Here is a 24,000-nt window from a genome sequence, read left to right as displayed (position 1 = left end):
TCTCATCACTCCAAATTTGTGTCGCATCCCCAATGTTCCACTTCTTACCACTGAAAGAAACCACTCATGGAGTGGATATGGGAGGAATGAAAAATTGGACTGACTCGTGGAGGCAAACAATCTACCTGATTTCAAAGTGAATATTTAGGATGAAATGAGCCAAAAACTGTCTTGTATTTGAACATCAATAAAACCAATCCCTAGGTAAAAGGACATCATTGTCAGGATCACTACAACATTTCACAATTCTATCTCTTTACACCTGAATGAACTGTCAACTCCCCAAACTTGTTTCCTGTCCTTACCTTGAGCTCCATTTGTTTCAGTTTCTGGCAGAATTTTACCTGTATAATGATTTTTAGCATCTTTGTTTGACATAAATGAGGCTTCTACCTCTGCCCAGTGTTACTCTTGACATTAATAGTTATTTTCACTGATATTAAAACACCTCTTCTGTTTAAATAACTCCATTCTCCCAAGTCTTTTATTATAGAGCAAATAATCATCTTAAAATAATAATACTCATGAAATTATTTAAGCAGGTTAAGTACCTTATATGTGAGGTCAGATTTAAATATCTGATGTGCAGGAATTAGGACCCTCACTTTACAGATGAAAAAACAACTAGTAAGTGGTGGTTGACCCTGAATATGAACTCATAGATGTATGACTTAAAAACTTTTGCTCTCATGCAATACAGAATATATAAAACTCTTGGCTAAATGCTTGGCATTGATATGTGATTTGCCAAAATTCCAACCTGCAATTCTTATTCAGTCTCTTTCACTTTTTCATTGCAATTTATGTAATTCCTGTATTACTTATTAAAAAGTATTCCATAAGAAAATTATACCTACTTATTGATTTCAGTTTATAAAGAGCTATTTATTATTTTTTATTTCAATACATAGGTATCATTTAATCATATTAGGCATATTTATCATTTGATCACACAAGAGTATGGTAGGTTTGGCTCCCAGTGATCCTTGTTTCCTGGTACGCATATCCCTGTGTAATCTCCTTTCCTTGAATATGGGTTGGACCTAGTGACTTTCTTCTAATGAACGGAATATGACAAAAGTGAAGAGTTGTCACTGGTCTGATTAGGTTACAAAAGACTGTTCCTTCCACCTTGCTGGAACTCTATTTTTTGCTGTTATTCTCTCTTGCCCTTTTGATGATAAAGCAAGTGGCCATGTTGTGAGATGCTCTAAAGACAGGTCCACATGTGAGGGAAACAAGGAAAAACTTGGGCCAACAGCTCATGAGGAATTTCAATCTCAGAGCCCACAAAGAATTGAATCCTGCCACAACCACACACACATATAGTAAGAAGCAGATCCTCCCCAGTTGAGTCTGTAGATGACCACAGCTTCGAGAGCAGCCTAAAGCCAGAGGATCCAGTTAAGTCATGTTTGGATTCTTGACTCACAGTAATTGTGAGACGATGCATGTTGGTTTAAGCCATTAAAGTTTGGGGTAATTTGTTACACAGCAATAAGTAACTTATACAAATAAGTTATTCATGCTATTTAAACCACTGTGTTCTGGTCATATTCTCTGGTCGGGACCACACATCAAAATGAAATGTGAGTTTAAAAGAATCATCAAATAACTGAGGCTAAGGCCTGAAATAACCTTGGTAATTCAGAGGAATATATAGATTAGCATAACCTTTGTTTGCTCTTAGTAGATCCATATTCGAATAAACAGAGCAATAAGAAAAAAATATTTATCATTGAAGACAAAGAAAAATCATGTTATCACACATTTATAAATCAGTGAAAAAAATTTCATTCTCACTTCAAATTTTTGTCAAGAATGAGAACATACCCATGTTAAGATATTTACAGAGTGAAAATTGAGAGTTTCACAACTCTCCACTCCAAAATAACTCTGTACACTCTGGTCCATGAACGGATAAGTGTAGAGATATTTTTCTTTACAATGAAGATTTTTAAAATATTGTGTTAGTTTTTAGGGTGGCTGTAAGAAAGTGTCACAAACTTGGTGACTTAAAACAGGATAAATTTATTGTCTTAAAATTCAGGAGGCCAGAAGTTTGAAATCAGATATTAGCAAGGCCACACTCCATCTGAAGCCACTGGGTCAGAATTCTTCCTTTACTCTTTCAACTTCTGGTAGCCCTAGGCGTTTCTTCACTGTAGCAGCATAACTCCAATCTCCACCTCCATCTTCACATGGCTGTCGTCTCTCATGTATCTGTCTTCAGTTGGCATTCTTCTGTGCATGTGTGTGTTGACATTTCACTTTTCTTTTTCTTTTTTTTTCTTAAGAAGGAGTCTCGCTCTATCACCAGGCTGGAGTGCAGTGACGCGATCTTGGCTCACTGCAACCTCTGCCTCCCAGGTTCAAGCGATTCTCCCTTTTCTTATAAGTACACTTGTTATATTGGATTAAGGCTCACCTTAATTACCTTATCTTAACTTGATTACATCTGCAAAAACTCTATTTCCAAGTAATGTCACATTCCAAGGTGCTTAGGGTTAGGACTTCATATATCTTTTGGGGGGACACAATTCATCCTATGACAAATAGCATTTTTTCCCCTTTGTCTTATACAATCTTTTTTAAACATCTATCTTTGGCTTTGTTACATCATTCAAAGTTTTCTATGTCAATCAGAGAAATTCTGCTTTCTGTTCTCCCACACTTTTCTGTAATGTAATTGTCTGCTATCCTATTTTACCTGAAATATTTGAATTTTTGTACCTTTCAAGGTATTATAATCAATGTTGTAGCAGTGTTTAAAAATATAATTCACTAAAATAACAGTTTCATCTCTATCTAAAAGAAGCACTTAAAAATCTTACATGTAAAATCAGAATATTTTTCCTTTGTTATGCCTGGTCTTAGACAAACACAGGACATTCTGAATTTTATTTTAGGGGTTCTAGGTGCTGAAAACTCTCTATAATAAATAATGTTAACATAAAGTGATTGGAATATCTGCCAGATGTTTTTGTATCATCCACAGATTGATTGAAGTGGCACTCCCACTAGAGAATGAGAATAAAATCATATTACTCCTAAAGAGCAAACTATGAAAGTGTTATGTAGTCATTCATCAAATATATATCATTTCCATATTATGTTCTAGTCACTGAATTCATTCATAGCAGCATTATTAATTGAAAGATTATAGACTTTAGAGTCATACACACTTGGATTTTAATACTTGCTCCATTACATGCTAATAATTCTTCTAAATATCCACTTCTTTCATCTGTGAAATGGAATAATAACAGTAATTACAGGGTTGTTTTGAAAATTAAATATGATTATATTGACACAATGCTCTTGATAAAATTGATAAATTGTCCTCAAATCCTAGCAATCATATTTAATAAAGTTGAGATTATTAAAAAATTCAAAGCTTCTAATTTTCCTATATAAAATGAATATAGTGTTTATACTGACAGTTTGTATAATATAATCTGTGTAAATATATGGCACAGTATATGTCCTTAATTGATACAGGGCTCCTCCATCTCAGGTATTATAAGATACAAAGATAGATGGCAGTTATTCTTAATTTTTGCAACATATAAGTTCATGTAAGTTTATTTACTGGTTTGTTCTCATTCATTAAGCCATTTATCCATTTAAAATAACTTTATAGGTGTTATACAATTTAAATAAAATTATGAGATATATAGGACCTAGTATACCAATAAGAAATTGAATCTCCAAAGGTTAACTAATTTTCACTACCTAAAACTGCCCTTGAGTTGCAAAGCTAGGATGCACATCCAGATCTGTGTAAGTCTAGCAATTTGATCCATTCACTTCAGTGCCAAATTTACAAGTTTAAGGGATGGGAGAAGGAGCAGGGGTTTTTGAATTGAAACCAAAAGAATAGCATGAGAAGCAGGAAAAACTAAAATCAAATGGGAAAGCCAAAGATACCCTTTTAATATGAAGTAGAAGCTCAATGAAATAGATGTATACAGTGTCCACTCTGATAAACCAGAAAGAGTGCTCTAAGTTCAGCTTGACAAACTCATGAGACATGTTAGACTTCACCCAACATCAAGTTTATTAATTTGAAGAAGGAATACAGGGCAGGCAGCAACACAGCATGCACAGCAACAACATAGCCATCGCTTTATGATTCATAAGCACAAATTCCCATGCCTCGGTCACTCCATCCTTAGAACATGTGTGATCTTACTAGATGAGATTGGATTGGCACAGACCACTTCTGTTCCAGAAACTGAGTAGCTCTGAAGTCTCTTTGACTTTCATACCTTGCTAGTCACATAGCTCCTTCAGAGTACAAAATTGATATCTATTTTCTGGTGCAGTTGCATCTCGTCAATACTTATTACTCATCACTTGATAAACCACTTTGACAATGAAATATAGGTGCTTAGTCTATAGTTCCCAGTACTCAGAAAGACTTAATAGAATCCAACACACACCCATGATTCCTTGAATTAATGTTGCAGGTAAGATTGGACTAGATTCAAATCCTAAGACATTTTTGAAGATAGATAGAGAATGGTCACACAACCTACTGTTACACCAGGAATACTGTGTCAATAGAACAATAGTTCAAGTGGTTTTTTCCTATCAGATATTAGGTGATAGATACAACATTCTGCCACTAGTAACAGTGGTGGGTTTTCACAGGCTTTTAGGAGGGCTGGAGAGGAGAAATAGAGCATGTGAGAAAATCAGAAACTCTGGGATTTGAAACATCTTCCCCGGAGCTGAGATTTCAACATCATGCCATGTACATCTGTGACTACCATGGATTTCCCTCCTTTCCCTCAGTTGAATATTATTAAATGAAGTTCATCACCTGACTTTGTATCCATGAGTTATTTGTAAGGATTTGTATAAAACTGCTGCCTGTTTAAAAACATCTTTCAACTTTGAGCATAGCTACTGCTGTAAATCTTTGATATGAGAACATTCATCAGCCAATTTGACATTTTGTGACTTATTAACAGTGACTATAATTCTACAGGAAGTATTGTTGTAAATGAAAATTTTAAAAATACAAAAAACAATTGCAGATTGTCTAATGAATATTGCATTTTTAAAAATTCAAGTTTGCATTTATGCCATTTCTGTGAATGTTCACTGATTTCTTCCCATTCTATGTGGGTACAGATGTAAATGTCACTAAAATTGAGAATCAAATAAATCACCATGATAAGATTTACTCTTTTGTTCTTTTGCTTACAACAAAATGTAAGTGTTAGTAAAGGGGAAAACATGAAGACTTGGCTTTAATTACAGTTTTGAACATCAACAAAAAGAGTTTGCATAATAAAATAGAGCAAAAAGAAAGTGAATATGTATATAATGGATGTATTATGGAGGTCATAATAGTATCTATAAATAAAAGATCCTTTCAGTTAACATAGAATGAGGAAACATTGGTTCAAAAACTAAATAAGAGGCACTTTTCTTTTCTTTCTTTTAATTCCCCAGGCAAAGCCTGCTTAATTATATATATTTATTACAATTTGATCAAAAAGCCCAAATTCTATGTGTCCTACATCTAGCTACTAGAGTATTCTCTGTCATAGGCCTCATGGGTCTGAATATTTTGACTTGTTAATGAAGTCATCAAAGGAATAGGCTAAGTCTTTCAGTTAAAACTGTTTGTTCCAAGATGCTCTGCAAAATATGCTCTAGGCTTTTCCAAGGCAACTCTTTCATTTTTTTTTCTCTCTTAACTTAAAACTAAAGCCTCCTTGTCATGCTTAATTAAACATCTGAATCAAATTAATTATTTTGTAACCAGAGTGGTGTGTAGGATGTAAATTTCAAATTTAGCATGGGGCATTAATTGAAGAGGCAGATTGTTCTTTATAAAATACGATTATCTTTTTATGCCTTCAAAACTACAATGCATAGAAACTGGGAATGGACATGAAAACTTCCCAGACTCACATATAGAGTAAAAAGGAAGGATTCTGTAATATGCTTAGCAAAGAGAAATATATTGTCTTTTTGGACTTCAAGGAGCTGTATTACTATATATATAATACATATATACATATATATGTACCCACATTTCTTTTTTGAAATTAGGAAGAGTTTTCTGCTTTTTGTCAGTCATCTTTTGGTTTCTACGTAAGCTATATACTTGTCTACATAAGGAAATGCTTGATGAATTCTTCCTACTGATTCTTATTATCATAGAACATCAAGAATGATTATTGTCAAAGAAAGCCTAATTTTGAAAAATGACATCCATCTGCTCAATATTTTATTGGCTTGCTGACAATTCACTTTGAGGTAATCTGGGTCAGGGCCTAATACTTTGCACTGAAAAGCAAATTATGCAAATGGGCAAGTGGTTCATAGAATATTATACTTTGAGAGTACAAGCTCTTTCAGTTTTAAAGGAGGATCAGGAGTCAAAAGTAATGTGTACTCTGTGTCCTTAAGTTGATTTTCCTTAGTATCATCACAAGCAGTGTTTTTGCATTCTAATAGGGAAGATAATGTTTAAAAGATTCAACTACTAAAAACACCCCAGATCTTGTAATAGACAAGTGGAGCAAATATGTACAAGAGCTAGGCTCCAAAGCTGTACAAGTTTCTGCTTGTGTCATGTAGAGTACTGTACCATACAGTTTTAAAATGTCAATTACTGTCATTTTACATTAAAAATAAAGCTTGCAAATGAAGTCTTAATCTCTTTAGTGTTGACAGCTTGTGGAGGGAAAGCTATGCAATTTAACCACCTTAAATAATTCCCAGAGCAGTTTCCCTTTACAAAGGTAAATTGATTTAATTATCTCATCCTTGGAATCACCAGAATTTTCCCTTATACACACATTGAAATTTTTCATGTGTACATTCAAACAGCTGGTCATATTTCATTTTTCCAAGCATTAGAGGAACAGAACAGTTTGACTCCATATAAAATCTTAGTTATCACTTATGAAATATTTTAGTAAATTGAATAAAATAGAAAAACTACAAGCTCTAATAAATTAGAAGAAAGTTAAATTACCAATGCTTTAAAGAAGGTATTGTGTTATGATAACAAACTATTTCTAAACATAAACTGTGTGTTCCAGGGCCTTCTATTCAAGATCTGTACTGGAGAATAAATTCTGACTCCACCACTTGATTACATAGCAATCTTAAGGAAAGTCATTTATATATTTTGTGCCTGAGATTATTTATCCAAAATGTAAAAGTGGCGATAATTTTACCTGTCCAAACTATGTCATAGGCAACTTAAGTAGATAAAGATGGAGACAATGAATGTAAAAACTATTTGCCAACTGTGAAGTGAAGATAAGAGTGGTTTAAAATTGGTAGCTTTTCTCTATGCCAGTAGTGAACTATCTGAGAAATAAATCAGGAAAGCAATTCCATTTACAGTAGCTACCAAAAAAAAAAAAAAAAAGAAGAAAAAGAAAACAAACAAACAAACAAAACACCTCTAGAAATAAGCTTAACCAAGGAGCTGAAAGATATTTATGATGAAATCTATAAAACATTGATGAAAGAAATCGAATCCTAACTCTTTGTAAGCCTGAGGTGGAGGATTGCTTGAGTCTAGGAGTTTGAGACCATCCTGGGCAACATAGTGAGACTCTGATTCCACAAAAACATAAAAAATAAAAAAAATTAGCTGAACATAGTGGTGCATGCCCGTAGTTCCAACTACTCAAGAGGCTGAGGTGAGAGGATCGATTCAGCCCTGGAAGTTGAGGCTGCAATGAGCTGTGATCATGCCACTGCACTATACCCTAGGTGACAGAGTGAGATACTGTCTCAGAAAGTAAAGGAAATGATGAGAACACAAATAAATAAAAAGATATCCCCTGTTCATGGATTGGAAGAATTAATATTATTAACATGTTCACATTACCCAAAGCAATCTACAGATTCAATATAATCATTATCAGGATACCAGTGACAGCTCACGCCTGTAATCCCAGCACTTTGGGAGGCCGAGGCAGGTGGATCACCTGAGGTCAGGAGTTCGAGGACAGCCTGGCCAACATGGTGAAACCCTGTCTCTACTAAAACTACAAAAATTAGCTGGGTGTGGTAGTGGGCACCTGTGATTCCAGCTAATAGGGAGACTGAGGCAGGAGAATCGCTTGAACCTGGAAGGCGGAAGTTGCAGTGAGCCAAGATAATGCCACTGCACTCCAGCCTGGGCAACAGAGTGAGGCTCTTAAAAAAAAAAAGTCATTCTTCACAGCAACAGAAAAAACAATCTTAAAATTCATGTACAAATGCAAAAGACCTCAGACAACCAAAGCAATTTTGAGCAAAAAAAAAAAAAAAGCAAAGCTGGAGACACCACACTACCTGACTTCAAAATATGCAAAGCTACAGTAAACAAAACAGATCAGTACTGGCATAAAAACAGGCACACAGACCAATAAAACAGAGAGGACAGCCTGGAAATAAATTCATGCATTTACAACCAACTTGTTTTTGACAAAAATGCCAATAATAGACCTGTAGGAAAAGACAGTCTCTTCAATAAATGGTTCTGGGACAACTGTATATCCACATGCAGAAGAATGAAACTAGATCCCTATCTCTCACCATACACAAAAATCAACTCAGATTGGATTAACTACTTAAATGTAAAACCAAAACTGTGAAACTACTAAAAGAAAACGTAGAGGAAACTCTTCATGAAATTGGGCTGGGCAAGGATATTTTGTATAAGACCTCAAAAGCACAGACGCCTAATGCAAGAATAGACAAATGGGATTACATCAAACTAAAAAGCGTCTTCAGAGCAATGGAAACTATCAATAGAGTGAAGAGGCAACCTACAGAATGGGAGAAAGTATTTGTAAGCTATGTATCTGGTTAATATCTAGAATATATAAGGAACACAAACAACTCAATAGTATAAAACTAAATAACCTGATTAAAAAATGAGTCAGGGTGGGTGCAGTGGCTCACCCCTGTAATCCCAGCACTTTGGGAGGCTGAGGCGGATGGATCATGAGGTCAAGAGATCAAGACCATCCTAGACACTTGGTCAAACTCCATCTCTACTAAAAATACAAAAATTAGCTGGGCGTGGTGGCATGCGCCTGTAGTTCCAGCTACTGGGGAGGCTGAGGCAGGAGAATCTCTTGAACCTGGGACGTGGAGGTTGCAGTGAGCTGAGATCATGCCACTGTACTCCAGCCTGGCGATAGAGCGAGACTAAGTCAAAAAAAAAAAAAAAAAAGCCCTGCATAGACAAATTCTCAACGTCATTAAACATAAGGAAAATGCAAATCAAAACCACATTGATATATTACTTTACCCCAGTCAAAATGATTATTATCTAAAACACAAAAAAATAACAAATGCTGGTGAGGCCATTGAGAAACGAGAACTCTGAAACACCATTGGTAATGGAAGTTCCTCAAAGAATTAAAAATAGAATTACCATATGATCCAGGAATCCCACTACTGGGTATATATCCAAAGGGAATGAAATCAGTATGTCGAAGAGATATTTTCATTCCCATGCTTGTTGCAGCACTATTCACAATAGCCAATATACAAATGCCCATCTATAGACACGTGGATAAAGAAAATGTGTATATGTATATATACATATATATGTATGGTAATTTCCCTGATTTGTGCATATATACACATACATACATACACACACAATGGAATACTACTCAGTCATAAAACAGAATGAAATCCTGTCATTTGTGGCAACACGAATGAACATTGGAGGACATTATATGAAGTGAAATAAGCCAGATATAAAAAGACAAATACCACATGATCTCACTCATATGTGGAATCTAAAAAGGCTGATTTTATAGATTTAGAGAGTAAAATAGTGGTTACTAGAGGTTGAAGAGGGTAGAAAGGAGAGGGGGAATGGAAGAGGTTGGTCAATGGATACAATGTTACAGTTAGACAGGAAGAATATTCTGGTGTTCTATTACACAGTAGGGTGACTACAGCAAATAATAATACAGCATATATTTCAAGATAGAAGACTGAATGTTGTCACCACAAAAAAAATATGTTTGAAGTCATGGACATTGTAATTTCCCTGATTTGATTGTTATATAATATATACACACATTGAAGCATCATACTGTACACCATAAATATGTTCAATTAATTTGAGGCTTTTTTTGGCATAAGCTTTTGTCACTTTATTGTTAACCAATGACTATTATCCAAAATTAGAGATGTAATTGTAACTTAATTGTACAACACAAAATTATGCTAATGGCAAAAGCCTACTGGGATTTACCAAATACTCATTAGTGCATTTTTACATTGACTATATGAACATGTGCTCGAGACTGTTAATAATAAGTTATAATTGGTTTAATCTCTTTGAAAATCCATATTGCAATTAGCCGGGGGTGGTGGCACATGCCTGTAATCCCAGCTTCTTGGGAGGCTGAGGCAGGAGAATCGCCTGAACACGGGAGGCAGAGGTTGCAGCGAGCTGAGATCGTGCCATTGCACTCCAGCCTGGGCAACAAAAGCGAAACTCCGTCTCAAACAAACAAACAAACGAAAGAAAATCCATATTGCAAATAGTTCTTGTTTAGAAAAATTCACACAGCCTTAAAAAATGGATTAAATTCATTTTAATCCTAATCTACAAATAGATCATAAACAGCAAAATATATCTGATAATTTTTCAATACTGTATCAAACTGATGTAGCCATGGTAGTGCACATAATTCAAAATGAGGAAATCCAATGAAAGTTCAGGTTTTTATCTATTATGGCAGTTTCTTTAAAGTGAACATTTATGTTTCAAAACACGAATAGTAGGGTCCACCATCCATTCCTTTGATGTACTGCGAAACATTCTCTTCCATAGGATTCTGAAGCATGTGCACAACCGTGGTACAACAGTCACTTCAAGGTTCACCAGCTGTGTTTTGTTCTACAAAACAAAAAATATATTAAATGCGACCTTTCTTTTTCATAATGTCTGCCCAAATTCTTTCAAAGTCAGCAAAATCAAAAAAGCACAAACGTTATTTTCAGACACAACTTGAATCGACTGTGCATGAAAACGTTTAATAAAATGGCAATTTTAATAGATAAATGTAAATTTGAGTGTGTAATACCAAATGGAAAGTAGCTGAACCACATAGAGTAAACAAGGCTTTACGTGTCTCCAAATTTAGCTGTTTTACAATAAACAAAGTATTAGAACATGTGAATATTAGAGCCTCCTAACTGGAAAGATTTCTTCAGTAAGATATAATTGAAATTAATATAAACTAAAATTATAATTTCTAAAATAGAATTAACAAACCAAATTTAAGTATTTTAATTAGATATTGAAAAAAATAAGCACAGTGATCTAGAAACCAAATATACTAAATTGATTATGTAGCTATCATATCAAGGTACAGACATTCTTCATATGCTACAAGATTAGCATCTCTCTCTCTCTCTCTCTCTCACACACACACACACACACACACACACATAAACACACACTCTCTCTCTCATTCTCTCTCTCACTCTTCCTCAGCCATACAGCACCCCTCCAGGATGATAGTATATCAGTGAGGAGCTTACAATTTTAACGCAAATCAGAATCCCACAGTTTGGCTCAATAAAAAGGCAGCTAAAAATTTAGCACTCTTAAGATATTCTGAGGAAAAATGAAATTTCAAAAGTATTTCTCGGTGATTGAGACTATCATTATGAATTATAAAACATATAGCTTACACACTCCATTGTGTTTGAACAACCAGTCATCGTGGGTGTAGTAGTGAGGTAGTATTGTTGTCCCCTCCTCAGGACTGACATTTTTATATGCTGCCCTTCCAGAAAGGTCCAGGTTTTAAAAAATAATTAAAATCAGTTACCAACAAATGTATATTTTCTTTTATTAATCATCTGTTTTTCTAAATCAGTCTAAAAAGAACAAAACTTTAAAACTCTTACAGAGACTGTTTCATCAATAAACTATCCTAGGGAACTACTACTGCTGTCCAAACCTCTGTGAAACGGTAGGCAAAAAAAGCCATCAGAGGATTACAGGAGATAATACACCAATCAGTGTAGCTGTTATAGATGACTGTGATTAGATAACCAAATATCAAATATCCAATTAGGTAATTAAATTTGGATTTAAAAAACTAACCACCAGCTGTACATATATTATTAAATGTTCTAATCTCTTTCGTCATTCATAGCCTTATTCTACGTAATGATCCAAGACTGTCCACTCTGCTACCTACCATCATTTTAAACACTGCCTGATCTGTATGATGGTGGAATTATGGCTATGGGCATGGCAGATATGAGAAGGGCATACTGAGAAAATGTGAGTGAGACAGAATGTGGAAATATATACAGGTTAAATATGGAAGAGGCAAGGGAAACCCATTAAAATGTTCACCATTATCCTTTAAAATGTACATAGAACTGAAACCACACATACGCATTTGTCAGACATGCTAATTAGTGTTAATCTTCAACAGAAAATAAAAAGAAAAAGAAAGAATGTGAAAGGAGGCAATGGAACACCATTCTCCATTCCCTGGACCAAAAGTAAAAGAAAACCAAGCATGATATCATACTGCCTTAATGCTGAAGAGCTCCCCTTAAATTTGTCTTTTAGCTAGCACAGTCAAACTGGTATAAGTGCTTTGACAAGGTGGGATGCATTCCATCATATCCGCAAAGGCCTGCTTTTCTCTGTTGGTGGTTCAGCTTATGCAGAACATATATGCAAAATAACAGCTCTCATATTGCTTCAAACTCATCGATACGCTGCTTTGTATTGCCTTGTCGAATCTGTTGCAGACTCTTGTACTTATCATGAACTGCTTTAACATTCTCAGCATGAAGAACATCACTATGTGCCCAATACAACTGACAAACAACTTTTTGACCAGGTGGTGAAAACAGTTGGTTAGCGTGAGGTCTGTTTTTTTGGGCTGCTGTATGTAGACAGCAAAGGTTATCCTATATGGCTTAAACTAAATAAAAAGGTGACACAGCAAGATGTTAAAAAAGAGAATCCTTTACAGTTCAAGTTTAGAGCTAAATTTTTCCTGAAGATGTTTCTGAGGAATTAATTCAAGAAATAATCCAGAGACTCTTCCTGCAAGTTTAAGAAGCCATCTTAAAGGATGAAATGTATTGCCCGCCAGAAGCAGCAGTTATTTTGGCTTCCTGTGCAGTCCAAACCAAGTGTGGAGATTATAATAAAGAGATTCATAAGCCAGGCTACCTGGCTAATGATAGACTCCTACCCCAGCATGTATTGGAACAACACAAACTAACAAAAGAACAGTGGGAAGAAAGAATACAGAACGGGCATGAAGAACATAGAGTAATGCTAAGGGAGGATTCTTTGATGGAATAGCTGAAGATTGCACAAGATCTAGAAATATATGGTGTCAACTATTTTGAAATAAAAAATAAAAAGGGGGCCGGGCATGGTGGCTCATGTCTTTAATCCAGCACTTTGGGAGGCTGAGGCGGGCGGATCACGAGGTCAGGAGTTCGAGACTAGCCTGACCAACATGAGGGATACCCCGTCTCTACTAGAAATACAAAAGATTAGCCAGGCTTGGTGGCTTGCGCCTGTAATCCCGGATACTCAGGAGGCTGAGGCAGGAAAATCACTTGAACCCGCGAGGTGGAGGTTGCAGTGAGCCAAGATCACACCACTGCATTTCAGCCTGGGTGACAGAGCAAGACTCCATCTCAAAAAAAAAAAAAAAAAAAGAAAAGAAAAATAATAAAATAAAAAGTATCAGAATAAAAATAAAAAGGGAACTGAATTATGGCTAGGTGTTGATGCTTTGAGTCTGAATGTTTATGAGCATGATGACAAGTTAACACCTAAAATTGGTTTTCCCTGGAGTGAAATCAGAAATATTTCATTTAATGACAAAAAGTTTGTTATAAAGCCAATAGACAAAAAGGCACCTGATTTTGTTTTTTATGCACCTCGTCTGAGAATCAATAAGGGGATTTTGGCCTTATATATGGGAAACTATGAACTATACATGCAAAGAAGGAAGCCTGATACTATTAAAGTACAACAGATGAAGGCTCAGGCTAGGGAGGAGAAACATCAGAAGCAGTTGGAAAGGGCACAATTAGAGAATGAAAAGAAGAAAAGAGAGATAGCAGAAAAGGGAAAGGAAAGAATAGAACGTGAAAAGGAAGAGCTAATGGAACGTCTAAAATAAATTGAAGAACTGACAATTAAAGCCCAGAAAGAACTAGAAGAACAGACTCAAAAAGTTCTAGAACTGGATCAAAAATGAAAACGAGCAAAATAAGAAGCAGAGCGGCTTGAAAAGGAGCATTGAGCTGCTGAAGAGGCGAAGTCTGCCATAGCAAAACAAGCTGCCGACCAGATGAAGAATCAGGAGCAGCTAGCAGCATTTGCTGAATTCACTGCCAAGATTGCACTTCTAGAAGAAGCCAAGAAGAAAAAGGAAGAGGAAGCTACTGAGTGGCAACACAAAGCTTTTGCAACCCCGCAAGACTTGGAAAAGACCAAAGAAGAGTTAAAAACTGTGATGTCTACCCCCTCTCCACCTCCACCACCAGTCATTCCTCCGACAGAAAACGAACATGATGAACATGATGAGAATAATGCTGAGACTAGTGCTGAATTATCAAATGAAGGGGTAATGAACCATAGAAGCGAGGAAGAACGTGTAACAGAAACATAGAGAAATACTTGTGGTAAGAAGCAACTTCAGGCATTAAGTTCAGCATTAGTTCAAGTCATAGATGAAACCAATTTGAGGTTTTTAATCTGATTTTTTAAAAGATAAATATGAACAATTATCATAAATTTCAAAAAAATAATGAAAAAGGCTGTGTGAACAAATTTTTTCTTATGATGTTTTAATTATATACATTTTTTGAAATATTAAATTGGTAAAACCAAATTGCCAAATGTAAGGTGTATTAAAATACTGATAAATTAGATGAAAGATAAAATTCCAATGTTTATATAAAATTTGATTTTTAAAAATATACCATTCTTCCCATTTAGTTACTATTTCTCTATTTTATGTGTTATATTCACTTGGAAAATTCTATCAGTACAACAAAACAAATGTTTCAGTGTAAAACTTAATCAAATTGACCATTATTTTGTCTTAAAAAATCAATTTATTTTATTTAGTCAAATTTTTAACTTCCAAACAATGCTTTTGAAAGGAGACAACTTGATTTCAAGGTTTAATTTTTGGAGGAGATTAACGTCATGAATATTAAACCCCAATATTCATTATTTAGCAGGTTTATATTTAGAATTATACTGAGAGATTTAAAAAGCTGTAGAGAACATTAATGTAATCAATGGCAAGTGCAGAACTAAATGATTTCTGTCAAATAATATTAGTGCATTTTGAAAGTTTTATAACCTTAATGTAATCAATGGCAAGTGCAGAACTAAATGATTTCTGTCAAATAATATTAGTGCATTTTGAAAGTTTAATAAATGCCTAAATTAAGGTATGAATTGTTTTAACTCTTATCTTTCGTCAAATATCTTCTCTTTTCAATCAATACTGCTGTGTTATGCCTTTTAAGTTGACAGAATGAATAATTTCTCCTATCTTCAAATAAAAAAATGTCCAAAACATTAATAAAATACAAAGGTCCATTTCTGACCTTGCAAGTGTATGATAGGCTGTATATAATAGTATCCTATCTGTTAAATAATAAAGAAATACCTTTTGCCCTGATAAAGTTAGATGTTAAGAAATTGTGTCAATAGCTGAATAATATGTCTCTATTGTTATCTATCTAAATTCAGAAATAAAGGTGTCAAGAATTGTAGGCCATTTCCTTCCCGGAGAATGTGAATTTAATCCAATCAGATTTTATTCTCAAAGTATGAGAACTTTCAGGCAGACATGTACCTAAAAGACATGTGCCTAAGAATATACTGGATTTGTCAGGAGAAAACAGTTTATTTCCACATGAATATTTTCACAATATCCCGTAACAGTTGGCAGTGTAAGTATAAGTTTCCAAAAGGTACATTCAAGTGTTTTATGAAATTATGAAATTATAAAAACAATAATTGTAAACTTTATTCAACTCATTTGTTCTTATATATACATATAAATTCATTAAAATTTAATACAAATTAAATACATTTCTTTACATAATCTTCAGATGGCCATTATCACCATGTGACATCGAGTGGACTTGCTGCCCACATTTTTGCCTTATTTCCAAGTTTCAAATAATTTTTCTGTCACCAGAATTCTTTCAAAAAACATCTTCTAAAAGAAATTTGGATGTACTGTATAAAGAAAAACTCTTCTGTGTCTGTTAAGTTGCCACATTCAACTTCAATTTTCAATCCTGTGCTTTGCCATACATCTTTAGAAACAGCTTATGATTTTGCACATCTCTGTCTCTTCCAAGCTATTTCATTCTCTGCTGCTTACTCTGAAGTTCTGAAGTTAAGCTTTAATCTCCATAAAGCATTTCAACAGAAGATAAAAGAAGGAACACTTCGACAGTTGCACGGAAAACTATGGAGAATGCTGTGAAATATTGGAATACATGGTTTCACTATTTAGTTAAAGACTGATGCTTTGTGGAGTTTTATAAATATGGTATACACCATGAATATATTTATATATAAATTCATTTTTCGTCATCTCGCAGTTGTAGGAAATGAAAAACAAATGTCTTATTTTTGACATTCATAGCTACACATACTTTTCCTATTTTTCACAAAAACCTCTAACAAGAGTAAAACTTTAGAATTACAAAATGCGTCTATATTTATTAGAATGAAAAAGGTATATATGTATATACTAAACATAATATTTGCCTTTTTTGTAAATTAAGTGGATTAATGTTGCTACTGATACATGCAAGATAATAGATTTCAGGAAATCTCTTTGTAAAGACATGTTTTGCTGAAAGGGGGACATATGTTTGGGAAATATTTTATGCAAATTTGCCAAATAATGCTTCTCTTCACCTAATAAATATTTCAGAAGCATTAGTGTTTGGAACTCAGTATTTTTTTTTTTTTTGAGACGGAGTTTCACTCTTGTTGCCCAGGCTGGAGTGCAGTGGCACAATCTTGGCTCACCACAACCTCCGCCTCCCGGGTTCAAGCGATTCTCCTGCCTCAGCCTCCCGAGTAACTGAGATTACAGGTGTGTGCCACCACCACACCCAGTGAATTTTGTAGTTTTAGTAGAGACGAGTTTTCTCCATGTTGGTCAGGCTGGTCTCGAACTCCTGACCTCAGGTGATCCACCTGCCTCGGCCTCCCAAAGTGCTAAGATTACAGGCGTGAGCCACCAGGTCCGGCCCCCATTGTGTATTTTTGTATGTGTACATGTATGTATATGTATGTGCGTGTGTTTTGTTTTTCCTCTCATTTCGTTTTGTCATACGTTATTGCTCTTTCGGTTATTGTTATAATTTTTTTATTGTGGAAAGAAAACCACATAACATTAGATTTACTCTCTTAACAATTTCTAAGTATACTATTAACTATATGCAAACGTGCAGCAAAATTCTAGAACTTCTTCATTTTAAATAAACTGAAGTTTAATAGCCATCAAAAAGCAATTCTGCCTTTTCTCCATCACTGGACCCTGGAAACCATTATTCTACTCTGTTTCTATGAATTTGACAAATCATACATCATTTGTGCTTCTGTGACTGGTTTATTTCACTTAGCGTAATGTCCTCAAAACATGTCATCCATGTTGTAATACATGACAGAATTCACTTCTTCTCAATGCCCAAATGTAGCAGTCTGTAGCAGTCTGTAGCAAATGTAGTAGTCTGTAGCATTTTTTCATTTTATTTCCTCTTTTAGTAGAATCCATTGAGTATTGACATGAAGCAAGTAGATATGCTTAACCTGTACTCATGAACAATGATGAAATAAGCAGCATACTCATGACTGATGTTTGCACTTACTAGCCCGTTCATGTACTCATCGACCTTAACAAGTGAACAGCATAGAAGAACAAGACTTTTCAGTGTATTTTCATTGAGTACGCTAAAGACATCCTTTATTTTAAGAAGATTTCAGAGAAAAGTAGACATAAACTGCCTGTAGCTTTTGCATAAATAATAATGATATTAGCTAACAGATATTGAATGCTTCCTGTGAAATTGTTATTTTTCTAATTGCTCCTTACAAAAGTGAAATGAAGGATGTTATGATACAAAGTATACAGATAAGGAAATTGAACCACAAGAAGGATAACAACACAGCTAAGACTTAATGGCATCAGAATTGAACTTAGGCAACTTGTTTCCAGATCCTCTGCTTTTAAATCTTAATAAATGTTGCTGGGCAAGACAGCCTTTAAGATGATCTAAATTATATTTACAAATTAATATACATACAATATATAAATATGTAATATATCTCTATCTGTCAATCATCTAGCTATCTAGCTGGCTTTCTGTCTACTGAGTGTGTGTGTGTGTGTGTGTGTGTGTGTGTGTGTGTGTATAGCAGTGGGTTAATTATCCAAAGGCTAATGATTTTGTTTAAAGAATATTGAAAAAGATTAATTTTCTATGACAAACGTAGTCCTTAGAATCTAGAGTCTACAATAACTACAGCAATATGATTTCCCATAATACATGTATTTAACATTTGATGGTTAAATGTTACAGTGGTTGGAATTTTTTTTTTTTATTTTTCGCTCATGTCACCCAGGCTTGAGTGCAGTGGTACGATCTCAGCTCACCGCAACCTCTGCCTCCTGGGTTCAAGCGATTCTTTTGTCTCAGCCTCCCAAGTAGCTGAGACTACAGGTGCCCGCCACCATACCTGGCTAATTTTTGTATTTTTAGTACAGATGGGTTTTCACTGTGTTGGCCAGGCTGGTCTCAAACTCCTGACCTCAGGGGATCTGCGCATCTTGGCCTCCCAAAGTGCTGGGATTACAGGCATAAGCCACTGTGCCAAGTCTAGTGCTTGGAATTATTAAACGTTTGTGGTTCAAAGGAGTCACTTGCTCCTTCTGATTAAAAAATGAAGAATGGAAATGTAATTTACTACAAGAAACAATGTGTTGGTTGAGAAATTATTGAGACCATTGCTCATCTTTATTATTCACCTTAGTGTATTCTTTTTCTACTATGCTCTTGTGTATACCAGGATGTACTTTTCTCAAATTATTTTTACTTTCTTTGTGATAGTATCAAACATCATAGTATTTTGATTTCTAAAAACATTAATTTCAACAACATTCTTCCTCTCAAGGATTCTCATAAAATTCTGTTTTACATACATATGTATGTGTATATATACATGTATGTGTGTGGTTATGTGTGTATATATACATATATGTTTACATATATGTACAAGTTTAATGTTTATAACTTTAATGCAAATGAAATGGAATATAAAACTGAAGTGAAAAATATCTTATATCTTAGCAATAATAAGTTAGCACCCCAGTAATAAACAACTATTATTCTTTATTTCTCAGGAAATGACACTTGGATCTTTTAACAACACTCTTTGTTTTTCCAGTTTTTGAACTGCAATGCTTTATTTTGATCCACCTAGTGACTCCATTTAACCTCTCATCACCTTTAAATAAACTGAGTGTCATTCGATTAGGTATAGTACTATGCATGATTGCGTCAATGTATATGCAAGAATTTGACTTTTAAAAGTGAATTCACTACTAGAAGAAAGTGCTATAACAACTAGTGCTTTTGTAATCGCTAGTGCAATTGTATCCTGTTACCTAATTTCCAGCCCTATAGTAGGCTCACTTTCCTGCCCTATGATTACATGACTTATTTTGGTCAATGAAATATAACAGTGCCATGTGACACTTCAGTGTGAAAACTTGAAGGGCTAGGGAATTGTAGGCCACATTATCTTTCCCTTGCTAAAGTGATCATAAAAGTAGATAGTGCCTCTGTCATCTCAGGTCCCTGTTTAGTTACAATAAGCCAAGATCCCCTGTCAATTTACATTTGATATATATAATATGTAAGAAATAAACTTCATTTTCTTCCAGTAGCAAGGATTATTGTTATTGCAATATAATCTTGCCCATCCTGGACGGCACTGAACTTCTCCAAAGAGTATGGCTCTCCTATAGCAAAATCCCTAAAATAGCCTACATACAAGACAGTGAAGGGCTAAGAAATTATTACTGAAAGACAAAAGGAAGCTGATTGATAATATGCACCGGTGTAATATTTGGCAAAACTCTCAACTGCAATAACATAAAAATTAGATCAGGTACCTAATGAACTTACAGCCCCAAGGAAAGAAAAGAAAGAATAAAATGTTAGTAATGAGTGTTGGTTGCTGTTGTTTATGTTTACAAGCTGTTACAAGAAATTGGTAAGCACACAAAATAATCAGATGATTTGCAAGCAAGAATGAAAAGTCTATAGAAAATCCTTAAATTTAAGTACATGTAGAGTTGAAAAGTCAAGTGATTCTCAAAACCAAATAGTAATAGATATTTGTAAGCAATACTTTGAGCAACAAAGGGCTGATTAAAACTCAGAGGTGAATTGCATGAAGGATTAAATCAAGAATTGGTAATCACACAAATTGTTGAAACATATGAATTTTTCAAATTATCTCAAAGTAAGTATCTGAACCTCACAATAAAGATTGTGATACAAAGAAACTCCCTTCAGCTAAACAAAATATCTTGGGAAGAAAGAAAATAATATTGTAGTCTCATGGTACACAGAATTAAGTTCACAGGTATAGGGACAGGGTCTAAAAATCAAGGAACAATAACAAATGGAAGAATTTTGTTAAGCAAAAAAATGGGTGTGACCATTGGCACAGACAACTTAGTGAAATTAAATAGAAGCTTGCTGATTGTTTTTGGAAAGAGCCTGGAATAAAAGAGACTAACAGACAAAATCACATTTGGTGCTCCCATTTTATATGAAAAGAAAGCAGTTTGAAAATAACTGGACAAAGAATATATTCTCAGATGGCCAATGTAGGTGTGAACAAAGTGAATAACAGAAACGGAAGGGCCTTTCAGGGGAAGAACCAATTGCTGGGAAGGACAATATCCTAAGGAGCAGAATTGGAGTTCAACAAAAAAAATTATCTACCCAATGTACAGAAGTCCCTTGCAAGATCTTCCCAGCAAGATCATAGAACTAAAATGAATAAATGATTGCTGTATACCCCCTCGCCCCCCTCCATTCTTCTGTTTTCTATACAAGAGAACTTATTGTATATATCTTGTCCCTGTTCCAGTTCCACAGTATATATTGGTTGAGTGTAGAGCAGATAATCCTACTTTTGGTCATAAGTTTTCAAATCAAGAGGAGCAATCAGGATTTGATGTGGGCTACTGCACATCATCTGGTGTAGTGGAGATTACTGATCTTCAGCCAGAGGTAATTGTATTTAAGTTTTACTGGACTTGAAAAAACTCTTGTGTTGTTCCTCAAGGAAAGAGTAAATCCACTTTGCCTACAGGATGGAGACAAGTTGATGTTTTGTCCAGAACGTGGATTGTGGTAGTCACCTGAGCAGTTCACCAAATGTTTCCTGCTTTCTGCCTTACAGGTACATTGTAGAATTACACTCACTCATTGAATTGAGGTATGGTCATATTATCTGCTTTGCAAATGAAAAGTAGGTGAAAGTGATATATGCTACCCCTGGGCAGAAGACAAGAAATAGTCTATCATTCTAGACATTTTCTCCTTCCTACAGGGGTGATCATGAAAGCTTAGGATGAGAGGGAGAGTCTTGAAGTCTGGTTTGCTTAGTGAATGCAGACTTCCCATTTCTCCCCTGATGACCAGTATTGGCCATGCATCGTAGCAAGAACTAAAATTTCTTATGCTAAATCACAAAGATTTGTGGGGTTTCTGTTATGGTAGCATAACCTGACATGTTGTGGCTGATTGTGAAAGTGTGTAAGAATGAGCATGTATTAGTCTGTTCTCACACTGCTAATAAAGACATACCCAAGACTGGGTAATTTATAAAGGAAAGAGGTTTAATTGGCCCACAGTTCCACATAGCTGGGGAGGCCTCACAATCATTTGGAAGGCAAATGCGGAGCAAGGTCATGTCTTACACGGCAGCAGGCAAGCGGGCATGTGCAGGGGAACTCCCCTTTATAAAACTGTCAGATCTCGTGAGACTTATTCACTATTATGAGAACAGCATGGGAAAATCTCACCCCAGTGATCCTATGACACGTGGGGATTCTTACAATTCAAGGTGAGATTTGAGTGCAGACACAAAGCCAAACCATATCAGAACACGTGTTGAATTAATCCCATTAAAATACGGCCATTCAGAAAATGTTCCTTTAATACACTAACAATAAAAATTGGAAATATAAAATCACTAGAAAATTTGAATAGTTCATGCAAAATAATCTGCAAATAAATGTATTTCCTTGATTTCCTGGTGCCAAAAACTGTCTGAGAAATAGAGAACATTATACCCGCAGTAACAATGCCTTAATCAAAGGGATATAAACAAAAGACAAGGATAAATAATCCAGTATTTGAGGGGCTACATCTGTTTTCCATCTATGTGTTTGAGAAAAGCCTCTGGTCCTTAAGGCCATAAAAAGTATACAAGCCATAATGGGAGGCTTATTTTCAAGTTATAGTTCATGCATTCAGGGATATATGCTAGGGATAGACAACGGGCATTGTGTACCTAGATGTCTCTAGGCACCATGTATGGAAAAGAACTCTAATCACAAAGGATGAGTCACTAGCTAAAAAGCCTTGAACGTAGCTCAGCTCTAACATTATCATGAGATGTTATATTACTAACCTGATCCAAGAACTGAAAGTTAAATTATAAATATGTGATTTTAATACAGATAGAGTGATATATATATATATTCATCCTATATATATATCCAATATATATATATATCCTAATAATTTCCACTGAGTGAGTCCAGAGCAATGACTGCTCTAGTGAGACAATAAGCACACCCAGGGTAGTAGCAATGAGTGCACCTACAGTCATATCTTGGTTTCTAAATACTATTCTTTTCTAAAAGGAATAAGAGCTCCTTAGATAAATGGCAGATTGCAGCCCTGGAACTGGGAAAGTGTAAGATGAGCCTGGAACATTCCACTGTGCCATAAAGTAAATAAACGCTCAGAGAATTGAAAGGCACATTTTGAAAGGACACAGGCACCAATCTGAAAGGGCTTCCACTGGCCAAATCTGAGACAATTTGAGAATCCAAATAAATGGTGATAGCAGTGAATTAAAAACCATAGAGAAAAATAATCCATGAATCCTATTAATGGAAGAGTAAATAAGTAAATGATGGAGAAAGCAAAGCTCATTGTCATAAATATAAGAGATGATGGAAGTAGAAAATCACTATTTGGCAGCTATCACAACAGTACTTGTTTCTGTTAGGAATTATCAACAGATACCAAAATCAATGAAGAAGCCAGGTGCAGTGGCTTGCACTAGTAATCCCAGCTACTGGGAGACTCGGGCAGGAGGATTGCTTGAGTCCAGGAGTTCCAGACCAGCCTAGGCAACATAGTGAGACCCATATTTATTTATTTATTTATTTGTGAATAATAAATTTCTTTTTAATTAGCAAAGCCAGGACCTGGGTTTGGTGGCTCACACCAGCACTTTGGGTGGCTGAGGCAGGAGGATCACTTGAGGTCAGGTGTTCAAGAATAGCCTGGGCAACATGGCAAAACCTCATCTGTACTGAAAATACAAAAAAAATAGCTAGGTGTGGTGGCGCGTGCCTGTAATCCCAGGTACTTGGGAGGCTGAGGCATGAGAATCACTTGAACCTGGGATGCAGAGGTTGCTGTGAGCCAAGATTGAACTACTTCCCTCCAGCCTCAGTAACAGAGTGAAATTCTGTTTCAAAGAAAGTGTAAGAAAGAAAGAAAGAAAGAAAGAAAGAAAGAAAGAAAGAAAGAGAGAGAGAGAGAGAAGGAAGGAAGGAAGGAAGGGAGGGAAGGAAAGAAAGAAGGAAAGAAAGACAGAAAGAAAGAAACAAAGAGAAAGAAAGAAAGAAC

The 24,000-nt window shown here is 35.2% G+C and overlaps 1 pseudogene; it reads left to right on the top strand.

The window, feature by feature from the left end:
- LOC105532157 overlaps positions 1-14,765 on the top strand; it is a 55,546-nt pseudogene extending 40,781 nt beyond the window's left edge.
- The last annotated feature ends 9,235 nt before the right edge of the window (positions 14,766-24,000 follow it).

This window comes from Mandrillus leucophaeus, unplaced genomic scaffold (genome assembly GCF_000951045.1).
Source record: "Mandrillus leucophaeus isolate KB7577 unplaced genomic scaffold, Mleu.le_1.0 Scaffold937, whole genome shotgun sequence".
Lineage (NCBI taxonomy): Eukaryota > Metazoa > Chordata > Mammalia > Primates > Cercopithecidae > Mandrillus > Mandrillus leucophaeus.
The sequence above is the reverse complement of the archived record's forward strand: the minus strand, read 5'-3'. Positions and strand labels throughout refer to the sequence as shown.